The following is a 12,439-nucleotide window of genomic DNA, read 5'->3' as shown; positions in this document are numbered from 1 at the left end:
CTTCACCACGCGCGCTGTTAACGGCAACACAGATGCTCTCTGGATGTTGGCATCACTAAAATGTCCCCCTCTTTAATTAATGCAGCACGGCATGCGTATCCATATCAGATAAAGTGTCGGGTTGTAAGTTATATAGTCCCCTTCCGTCCAGTCCTGTGGGTTGGTTTAGATGTAGACAGACACGTCAGGAATGAACGCTGAACGGTGCACACTGCGACGAAGCCTCCATCCAAGTGCCCTACTGTCTGTCTGAGCATCACTGTCTATATGACCCGACCATTTCTTAAGAGGGAGAGAGAGAGAAAGAGAGAGAGATTTCGGTGTAGCCTATCATATACATCAACTATATTTTATTATAGTTGTTTTATTATCAGCCTATTTTATATATATTTTTTACCCTTTATTCTTTAATATCACCCTTTTTTGGGGCTATTTCTTTTTTAGCTACCTTGTTGTCTTTTGTTATGTTTTGTTGTTTTAGGCATTAATTCACATTAAAACAAAAACACATGTTTTAGTTATTCTTATTCTTGTTATGTTGCATATTTTATGCAATTTGTATTATGCATTATTATTTGCATTATATCATTATCTTTCACCTGTATGTATAATTGTATTATTCTTATGTTTTTCACTGTAAATTACTCTGTTTATTTCCTTTTGTTAGATAATGCAACAAAAAATTGCCCTCGAAGGGACAATAAATACACACTATACAGCTACGAATGTCAGAACAAACTAAAGTGATGTGCAGTTATGATGTATATCTGACCTGACAGTCCTGCTGACCAGGAGGTCCTTGAGTGATAAATGAGCATGTACGGAAAGACTGATCAGTATTATTTGAGAAACTCACAGCCGAGGGGTGAAAGGGAACCCACCCATGAAATTACACCGAGTGCATTTTAATCCAGGTTTGTGACAGTATTGGCTAACGCTGGGTGTCGCTGTCACTGACCGAATCAATAGCCGTGATGATGTGGCCCACAGCTGATTATCAACTTTCAGAGACACGCTTAAGTGTCAGTCTGTTAATGGACTCGCATGAACTCCACGAACTGAAGCAAAACCCCTTACAGCTTCAGCTGAGGTTAAAACAGTCAGTCCAGGTATGTCTGTTTGTCACCTGGTTCACTTTGGAGTCTATAAAAGAGGTTTAAATATGATCTGGATCTTTATTGATCCATCATGAGGATGTGGAATAAGAAACCAAGCTCCTGAAATGAGGTGAAGGGTTATTCCCGTGAGTCGCTGAATAAGTACAGTGCCATAGGACTGTATATCATATGTGTGCCTATGGCATGAAACACACTCTAAGCAAGTATCAAGCTCGATTTTATGATATATAATTCCACATTCGCTATAAATATCTCAGAGTATATGTAGTGCCATGTTTTTCATGGCAAAACAATTTTTTAGAAAGCCAATAAACATATTTACTGCAACAATCTTGAATCTCCACTGAAGATATAAGGTTTGATGAAACGGCTTACAAGAACACGTGCTATAAGATGCCAAAGGGAAAAGTTACTTCTAAAAGGAAATCAGGAAACTTTCAGCGATGGAAAATGCTTATACTTAAAAGGATTTCCTGGACACCATTAGTATAACAGCATCAATCTATTATTCACATTTGAAATAAATGGCTCATTGGTCAGAAATTGCGATTTCCATCCATTAGGAACTTATGCAATTTGTTTCCTAATAATGTTCTGTTGTCCATGTATGCAACTTTTGTAAAGTTTGGATATTATGCTCACAAAAAACGCCAATAAAACCTAAAAATCAATCAACTCTTTCCCTGCCGTTGACATAATTTTCTGTCATTTATGACAATGCTTGCCTGCCTCTGATAGATTTTTTAAGCAAATCCATGTTTTCATGCATTTTTCTCATCTTTTTTGTTTAAAAAATTGCTTTTTTAATTTAACTTGTTAATTAAAAAAAGAATGCATGAAGCTAGATAAAAGATTTAGTTATTGTTGTTTTGTTTAAAAGCAGAGGCCTGTCCTTTCTTTTATTGTATTTTCAGATATTCATACAAACAAAATATACTGGAGGCCATGAAAGTTTTGATAAAAAAGGCTGACTGGCAACTTAAAAAAAAAACCTTTGGGGGAGAAAGAGTAAATGATAGCACATATTCTGAACAGGTTTTGGTTTATGAGGTAACCAGGTATCTCAGATCGTCTCTGGTGAGCTGAATGGAAGTGGCCTATAAAGCTCTTCCCAGAAACATCTGTTTGCAGCTTGTTTCAGCTCCCATCATGCTCTACTTGCACCATAACGCATGTCTACAGATGCGCTGTGCGACAAATTAAATGGCTCGTGCACCAAAGCGAAGATAGGCAGGTAATGAAGATGACAGGATGCTGATAGCAAAAGGAAAGAGTTTATCAACTGCATCCTGGGAGCTTTTACCACAGAGTGGTGAAGCGGCAGCTACATGAGGACAGAAGGGCACCATGGAAGATAGACTCTAGAAATCAACTGAGTCGTCAGGGGGCCGGAAATGGATTATTAAAAGCATGGTTACTCAAAACTTGTGATCTTTTACCGCAGGGAAGATATAGAGCCATAATCTTCAGAAGAAGAAAAACTGTCGGTACGCAAAATAAGCTCGAGCACTTGAGCTAAAGTGGGAAAACTGCTAGCAGAGCAGATTTAAGTTGAAGCACACTGCCAGTAAAGCAGATGTTGGAGACGTGGACTAGCAGTTAGCGCGTGTACTCGGATCAGAGTTGGGGGAAACGAGTTGTCAAAAAGTGTAGTTTGACAAGCTACTCAAAATTCAAATGTATCTTTCCCTGCAAAGTCAACAATCTTGAATCTCAACTTTAAGTTAGGGTTGGATGAAACACTTTACAAGAATACATAGTTCCCAAAGAGAAAACTAACTTCAAAAAGGAAATCAGGAAACTTTCATCCATTAACATTAATGCAAAATGCTTAGACTTAAACGGATTTCCTTTTTAATGGACAACATTAGTATCACAGAGTTTATCTATTATTCACATTAGAAATAAATGGCTCCTTTGTCAGAAAATGCGGTCGAAATTTGGCATGTTTCCTCATAATGCCTTGTTGTCCATGTGTGCCAAGTTTTGTGCAGTTTGGACATTGTGTTGACAAGATACAGGCCGATACGTCATTATGGACCACACCCAAACACATTTCGGACCATATTTGCTAAACGATTAAATGAATCAAAACTTCTTTTGATAACATTTTGTCAGGAGCATCTTAAGATGGTGCACACCCAATTTCATCAAATTACTGTGTTAAATCAGGGATTTCATTGATTTGCATTGACCTAGTAACTCGAATTATCATTACGAATCACTAACCAGTGCAAGAGTAATAGTAGTGAGTATTTATTTAAAATAGTTAAATAAAGTTCAAAAAAAAAAAAAAAAGATGTACACAAAGTCTTTGTTATGCTCCTCGCTGAGAATTCAAGCAGATGTGGCCTTTCACAGCCTGCCAGATCTCAGGGAACAGGATCTGAGATGAATGAACTCGTGTCTGGTCGGCAATTTCAGGATTCCAAGAAGCAAAAAGGCTGTTGACCCCGTTGTGTTGTAACCTCGAGCTTTGGCAAACCACAAGCCAGCAAGCATGTCCAAAAGACTGTCTTCTTGGCATTTCGATTGCAAGCCAAGTGACCAGAGTTGAGAGAATGCTGGCCGGCCCTTGAGGGATGGACAGATGGACGATTAGCTATAATGAGGTCCTGCAGGGATCAGTGTGACAAAGACAAGAGACTGCCCAAGGACATACTTGTCTCTGGGAGAATGGAAGCCATTTTAATATCGTTTGGTTTGGGGGAGAAATTTAAACCCAGGGAGTCTTGAATGTTCTGGATCACAAATGCCTCAACACTAAAGCTTTGTTCAGCGCACAACACTACTCACTTCCGATTACATTTGCCAAAATGTGACAGATACAAGAGAGTACATTGTGTGAGATGCACAGTAATAAGAGACCAAATGAAACAAACTGGCTTAGTGGTTCATTGGAGATTAATACAATTCTTGATGTTTCATTATTGGTTCTTCAGATTAGTGTTGTGGTTTCTAGTTTTTTTAAAGAACCAAAATGTAGATGATCTTAAAGAGCATGTTTCCTCTAATGTATCACATCTTTATTTTATCCAATGTTGGTTCTTCTGAGGACTTTCTGGTGTGGTTGAGCGTGTGGATGTCCTAAATGACTCCCACAGGGATTTTCCACATTCAGCTTTTTGACACAACCGCTCGCTTAGTTCATGCCAGAGAAATGTTCATCAGTGGGTTAACAACCCCCACGCATACATATATATATAATTCATGAGTAAGAGAGTTAACTCACATAGATTTGCACTTAGAGCCACTATCACTGTCAACAGCTTTTTGGGTTGTCCAAAAGACACCTCTTTTGTGAAAAGTACCTGATTATTCCACTGTTGCCGGTTTAAAAAACAAAATGTTATTACAGTTGGATTGGAAAATTGGGAAGCAATATGTGTCTTCCTCCGTGTAAGTCTGATCAGAGTAATCTAGGGCTTTACCTTACGCCACTTCCAACATGCCTTTGAGAAACTTCATTAGTTCGTCACTAAAGCTGTATGAACATCACTGTAACAGTCAAAGGTTCACTCACCTTTGCTTTTTCATTATTACTTCATGCTTGTCTTGCGTATGAAGTGCTGAGAGATGAATTATGAAGGTATTTTAATGAAATACCGTGTGCACCACACATTCTGTCCTCCTGAATTGTGTTCTTGTCATTATTTCTTTCAGGTGCAGCTCCATTTCAATTTGCAACTCTTCAAGCGAGTAATTCCTAAAAGATATAAATCAATTAATTTATTTATGTTCTGCAAATAAAATAAGACGCCTGGATGCAAAATGAGCACTTTGTCATTGATGTGTTTGTGTGCAAGACAGCAGCCATTTAGAATTCAGGATCAATTTACTAATTCAATGCAAGGTAAACATTACATTTGGAACTTCCCAAAGATTGGTGTTGGGATAATTGCTTGTTTTGCCAATTAAGGGTGAAATTGGTTAAATAAGCAGTTTAATCAGCAAAGTTAAGTTTATTATGAAGAAACTAAAAAACAAAACTCAAAGATGCCAGTTTGTTAGTCTCTCCCAGCAGGCTATACTAGATTAACCAGCATGACTTAATCGGTTGACCAGCTTCACGTGTTGCTAGTGCTCCAGGTAAACAAGTGCCTAACCAACCAAACATTAATGGCATTGAAAAACCCAACAAAACAATACAAAAAAAAACATTGTTTGTAGAATTATGTATCTTCTAGGATTCAGCTCACTACAGGTGAAACTGTTAAAAACACATCTGGCACTTTTTGTCTGTCAGGAGGTCAAACTAAATAATATATGATTGGTTTTATTTTATTTTATTTTAAATATTTAATTTATGTAAGATGTGCAACTTTCACAACCACGGTACCAAAATATGGGGCATAAACATTTTAAAACCTGTTGTTTTGTTATTTTTTTTACACATACATTCTAGGAAAAGTCTATAAAAAATAAAGTCCAATTTTTTAAACAGGCGGTATTTTGAATGCATTGCATTGTTTTGTGTTTTAATCTCTGTGAACTTAACAAATAATATCCTGGCCGAAAATGAACAGTAGCCTACCTTTACCTAACTCCCACAGTGTCAATATTAAATACGCCTACATATGAAAGTTGAATATTATTAATAAAAGCAATTATTCATAGAAAGTGCCATCAAATACATTGTGTATTCACACTGTGATCTTCTCAAAGACAACTATGAACATTCTGAACAAGATTTCTTTCCTAATTCACAGCTCATATCCAAGCTTCATGATCAATAGGGTACAGGCCTCATTCTGTCCGACTTCACCTTTACAAGAAAAAGTGTTCAATACTCGAAATGATAACAGCCTCTGAAATAATCCACAGGTTTAGCTCAGCGTCAGTCCGCTCGACTGTGAACGCAAACGTGAGGTTAAGTTACTTCACCTTCAGTCAAATGCTGAATACCTGGAGACCGAGCGGTCGAAACGCTCCTACCAAAAATGCCACCGTTTAAATTTGATTGACATAATTCACAATGGATTCAGAGAACAAATAAGGTTCCCTGAATGTCAAGATTATGGAGCGGAATACACAAGCCTTTCACATCTCCCGGCCGGACGGGTGAGAAACACGTCTACAGGATTTGAGCTGCATGTATTAATTGGTTTTCTTAATTAACACAGCATGCGCGGGCATTAATATTCACGCCTCATAAGATAGTGACGCTCCTCATTCAGCGCTAAATTATTTAGCTGCACTCAGCAGGAACGTGCAGGAAAATGTAAATTTCGGCCGATATGACAAAACGGCAATTAGGAGCTGTCTTTTTGTGTTTTTTAATGATTAAAACTTCTGCTGTCTTTCATTGATGATATGTATAGCGCCAATAAATAGGATGTTAATAACATTGAAAAACAAAACATCTCCAAACACGACAGAATACATATGCAAATAGCTAAGACAGTGATTAACTCTACGTGCAAACACTTTCCGTGTGGTTAAAAGTGTAAACAAGGGAAAATAATTAAAGTTTAAAATGATTTATTATCTTTATCTGCCAGTTTGACGACTTATTCAATTTGACATGTTATGAGTGTCAACCAGCACTGAATAATTACCTCATTGTCAGTAAGACATTAATTTTCTGTTTGACAGGTTTGGGGCTGAAGAACAAGAGGATAAGACCTACCTGTCAGAAAGGGAAATTACAAATGACTAAATGAAATGAAGAGCACGTTTCTTCTCGGAGTTGACATACTCATCCTTGAAACAGGAAGTTAGCGCGGGACAAGTCGGGGAAAGTCGAGACCACTTCCTTCACAATTACACAATAAAGACAAACAATTTTCTAGTTGTTATGCTAGTCAGAGGCAGGTCATCTTTCATATTTAGGGGAGGGGCAATGTCATTTACGAGAGCATTTTATTGGACAAAAATGTGGAGTGCAGGATGATGTCATCAATATTTTTGGTCTGTTTTTCCTAAACAAAAATAGAGAATGTGAACAGTCAATTTTTATGAGTGGACTAAAATACAGAATCTAAGTGCAACCAGACAAACCCTAAAACTCCATTGAGAGTCAATTGAGAGATCTCGAGGTCTCAATTGCCAGCAAACCTGCAATGAAAAGTCAAAGATCTCAATATGAACAGAATATTTATCATTCAAGATCAAATAATCTGAGCTGCCTACCATTTCATTTTTACAAAGTTGTTACTTCAATAAAAAACAACTCTTATTTTACTTTAGTGAGCTATTTAAGAGCAACACAACTTTCCTGAGGCAAGAGTTGTTCTCGTGAAGAGTCTCTCCAAAACAAACCAGCACGAAGCAGGGCCGTGACATCAGCAAAGTCTGAATAAATGATGATGTAAAATATCGCCAGTGCCAGTTGAGGGTGGGACAACAAATCAGGCCGGAGTCCTCCATGGCCGCTGACACATTCTGACACTGATAGATCCGCGCGAAGGGCCGCTCTTAATTACCTTTTAGCCCAGCGCTGGAGAGAGAGAGCGGCCATCGGCCGAACGGCAGCGACAGAGATGAATGCTCAAGACTTCCCACGATCCATCAGCCACTCCGGCCTCCTCTGGATCATCTGTCACGTCCCCACGGAGAAGACAGAAAGAGAAAGCTCTCATTCTCACCCGTTCCACAAAGAAAAGACACGGAAAGAGAGCGACAAGAGATAAAGCGAAAGACAGTATGGAGGTGTTTAAGAGGAGACTGGGAAAAGCTCAAGGTTGTGCGCACACACAGGCTGATATAGTTAGTTAGCGTGCACTTATCAATCACCTCTGTTGTGGTTTAATTGCAATTAAAGGTTGCAAATTGGCCCGTGATCATTTTTACCAGCGCCAGGAGGCATGAGGACATTGATATCACACACACACACACAATCAAATCTTGTTTAAAGCTGTTAAACAAGTTGTTGTTTTTTTAAACTTTTTAATTTATTTATTATTATTAAAAAGTGTTTGCTTTATTTTTTATGAATTATTTTTTCAGAACGGACGGACAGATAGATAGATGGAGAGACAGACAGACGGATGGACATATGGATATAGATAGATAGATAGATAGATAGATAGATAGATAGATAGATAGATAGATAGATAGATAGATAGATAGATAGATAGATAGATAGATAGATAGATAGATAGATAGATAGATAGATAGATAGATAGATAGATAGATAAACAGGTGGATAGATGGATGGATAGACAGATGGCGGGATATGCAGATATTCAGAAAGATAGACAGACAGACAGATAGATGCTTAGATAGATAGATAGATAAATAGATAGATAGATAGATAGATAGATAGATAGATAGATAGATAGATAGATAGATAGATAGATAGATAGATAGATAGATAGATAGATAGATAGATAGATAGATAGATAGATAGATAGATAGATCTCTTGTTTCTACAGCATGTGATGGATCTGTTGAATGGTTTCGTCGCCAGAGCAGTTTCAGGGTCACTGACTGGTTCCTCGACCTTGCTCTCGCATCAACATGGTCACATGACCCTGACCTGTGACATCACTCAAGACCACCTACAGACAGAAGAACGCAGAAGTCAATACACTGCACACCCGAATATCAGCCAGCACCAATCAATCAAAACATCATCCAGCGCTTCGCTCAGATCATTCATGGAAATGCAGGGCTAGCTCACATTCTGAAATCCACACATCCAAAGTGTCGATACGAGGAAGCAGTCAGTGACCTCTGATGAAGAGTTGCCTCTAATCTGGGAGATTTTCTGCACTGCAAACTAATTGCATGCGAGTCAAAATCTTGAATATTTGTGTGTATAACTAGATGTTTACAAACTCGCACTCTAGCATTGCGAGTAGTTGCTGGCATCGCTTTACAGTTGCTAAGGAGTATTGAGTGTTTTTATAGTGTTGCTATGCCTAGCTAGGGTACTCTGGCTGGTTGCACACTGGCCAAAGTTTAATACTTGTGGATTTATTCAAATCACCCTAAATGCAATGTTTCTAAATGAATGAATAACACGCAAATACACAATTCTGATCTCACTATACAGTACTCTGACAATAATTTATACAAAGCCAAATAGAGTTAAAATGGCAGGGTTTTTCTAATCATTACCTCTAAGACTTATAATAAACAAAAAGTATGTTAATTAAAATGTGACAGGCTTAGGCAGAGTTATGTTAAACACAAATGCAATGCTTGAAGCTCAAATGTGTGACCTTCTGGGTTTACCATATTTGAATTTAAACTTTCGGGTGTACTATACACATTATACGTTTTGTTGCCTTTTCGTATTGCAATATAAAATCCATATATTCTTTGGTTGATTATTAAATATGCATGTGGATGAAGCAGCATGACGTGTGTTTGACCTCTGTGAATTCGGCGTCTCTCGGGGAACACACTGTTGACATGACGCGCAGTGACGAGTGTGTCCACTCTGAGAGCTTTCACCTGTACCTGCATCACAGGGGACGCTGTCCGCGGGGGTCACGGCGAGTGTGTGAGATGGAGAGCGAATACTCGAACCCCGCGGGACCTGCAGCGTTCGTAGCAGCTCGCCAGACAGCGAGGCGCTATCAGTGAGGAAAAAAGCTCCCGATGTGGCGTCAAGTTTCCAGTTATCTGATGGAAAACTGGATGGTGTGCCGGTGCACAGCAGCCTCTGGTGACACACTCATGACGACAGGACACAGCGGAAGAGAGACAGGCTGAGAGACAGGCACAGAGAGAGACAGGCTGAGAGACAGGCACAGAGAGAGACAGGCTGAGAGACAGGCACAGAGAGAGACAGGCTGAGAGACAGGCACAGAGAGAGACAGGCTGAGAGACAGGCAGAGAGAGAGACAGGCTGAGAGAGAGAGACAGGTGAAAGAGTGAGAGACAGGTGAAAGAGTGAGAAGCCGAGAGAGACAGGTGAAAGAGAGACAGGTGAAAGAGTGAGAAGCCGAGAGAGACAGGTGAAAGAGAGACAGGTGAAAGAGTGAGAAGCCGAGAGAGACAGGTGAAAGAGTGAGAAGCCGAGAGAGACAGGTGAAAGAGAGAGAGACAAGTTGAGAGAGAGACAGGCCGAGTGAGAGAGACAGGTTGAGAGAGAGACAGGCCGAGTGAGAGACAGGTTGAGAGAGAGACAGGTGAAAGAGAGACAGGTGAAAGAGAGAGAGACAGGTTGAGAGAGAGGCAGGCTGAGAGAGATAGACAAGTTGAGAGAGAGACAGGTAGAAAGAGAGACAGATAGAGAGAGAGAGAGAGACAGGTTGAAAAAGAGACAGATAGAGAGAGAGAGACAGGTTGAAAGAGAGAGACAGGTTGAGAGAGAGAGACAGGCCGAGTGAGAGACAGGTTGAGAGAGAGACAGGTAGAGAGAGAGAGAGGTTGAGAGAGAGGCAGGCTGAGAGAGAGAGACAGGTTGAGAGAGAGACAGGCCGAGTGAGAGAGACAGGTGAAAGAGAGAGAGACAGGTAGCGAGAGACAGGTGAAAGAGAGAGAGACCGGTTGAGAGAGAGACAGGCCGAGTGAGAGAGACAGGTTGAGAGAGAGACAGGCCAAGTGAGAGACAGGTCCCTCATGTCTTTCTTCTCTGGTCTGGACTGCATTTAATGCCATGAAAGAACCTTAGAGAAGATAATGATAAAATTATCATTCAGGGTCATTCTGCAATAGTGTTGCATAAAAATATGATCATTATAATTAAAATATGTATAATATATTATTCTATAATATACAGTATATATAATATATATTAATATATTAAATTGTTATCAAAAACTTTCACCTTAATATTCAATAATAAAGGTTTGTTATATTATCAAAATGTATTTTATAATCAATACATAAATAAAAAGTCAAATAAATATTAAAGTGTCTGATGTAAAGTTTTGGATAGCAAATGTATAAATAAAATAGCACAATAAATATGCATATGTATATGCATAATCTTTAATAAAACTCACATTTTCCCAGCTGGTTTGAAGCGGTCTGCAAGTTCATGAGTTTTACACTCTGGTATTCACTATCTCTCTTCTAAAATTCTGAAATATCTACAGCAAATCAAGCTGTAAATCTGCTCTCTAAAAAAGAGACTTTTATTTTTTAGCCTTTTAAGCGTTTTAGCTTTAAAAATGTTTCAGCAGACGAACCAAAGAGATTACAAAATACATTTTCAGAACGCCAATAAAACATCATCTCAATCCCACCAGTTCCCGAGCCACATCTGAACATGTTTCACACACAGTACACACTGAAAGTGTGAAGAAAAGAGGTGTGTTTTCCTGCAGAACTCTTAACTCATTTACTTAAACTTCTTGGGATCTGATGTGAACCAAACTTCTCATCTTGACTCTTTTCATTCTCCATACATGGGAAACTCTTGGAAATGTTCTGAACGCCCCCCCATGAATTTCATCAGAACAACTCATTAACTTTCAAACCCCACGAACTCATTTGCGGGAGCTCAAATCCTCCCTTCATTAAGCGATGACATTCTATCGTGAACAAACATCTTTAATTAAAGCATCAGATCCGCACGTTTGACTCTCGGAGGTGTGGTGAGAGCGGCGGATGATGGCGTGGAGCGGTGGAGTCGTGTGGACGGGACGCTCCCGCTCTCAGCCCAGAGGCCCTGATGTTGGCATCAATTACCAGTCGGGACGGCTATCTTTCTAATGGACTCTGATAAGAGAATAATCCAAACGCGGGCGCTTTAACGACTTCTGCTTTAATTAGCGACAGTATAAAAGGTGATTTGGTGTTTCTATTGTGCTCAGGTCTTTTGTGCGAGCGGTCACGTGTTCGAACGGCCGCTGTTTGCATGGTGAAGCGTGTGAAAGAAGTTTTTATGAGCTCTGAGATGAAGACTGAGCTGGGAATGAACTGAATGAACCTACAACCAAAGTCAGGGCCAATGTCAAAGAGTTAAGACACATTCATGCAAGAAACAACGAGAGAATGTCATGTGTTGAATCAGTCTGATAGTTCAAAAACCAGTGAACCATTGTTACAGTGTTATGAGTCATAATTTGTGTCAAATTTTCAAGTTAATGAAATTTATATTAGTCATACCAAAAACTATTCAGACACCAGAATTTTTTTTTTTACTATGGGTGCAGGACACTATAGTTCATTTATGTAAGTGAGGAAAGCGAGGTGTCTGAATAAATTTTGGTTTGACTGTATATATATATATTATATATTTATTCGCATTGTGTGTGTGTATATATATATATATATATATATGCATATGTGTATATTTACAATAATATTAAAGTTATATTTATACACAATTATGTATATATTATTAAATAATTTATATAACATATTATAAAATTACAAATCTTACCATATCTATATCTATCCACCATATCTATCTATAG

This window comes from Rhinichthys klamathensis, unplaced genomic scaffold (genome assembly GCF_029890125.1).
Source record: "Rhinichthys klamathensis goyatoka isolate OS25496 unplaced genomic scaffold, OSU_Roscu_1.1 h1tg000410l_1, whole genome shotgun sequence".
NCBI classification, from domain to species: Eukaryota; Metazoa; Chordata; class Actinopteri; order Cypriniformes; family Leuciscidae; genus Rhinichthys; species Rhinichthys klamathensis.
The sequence above is the reverse complement of the archived record's forward strand: the minus strand, read 5'-3'. Positions refer to the sequence as shown.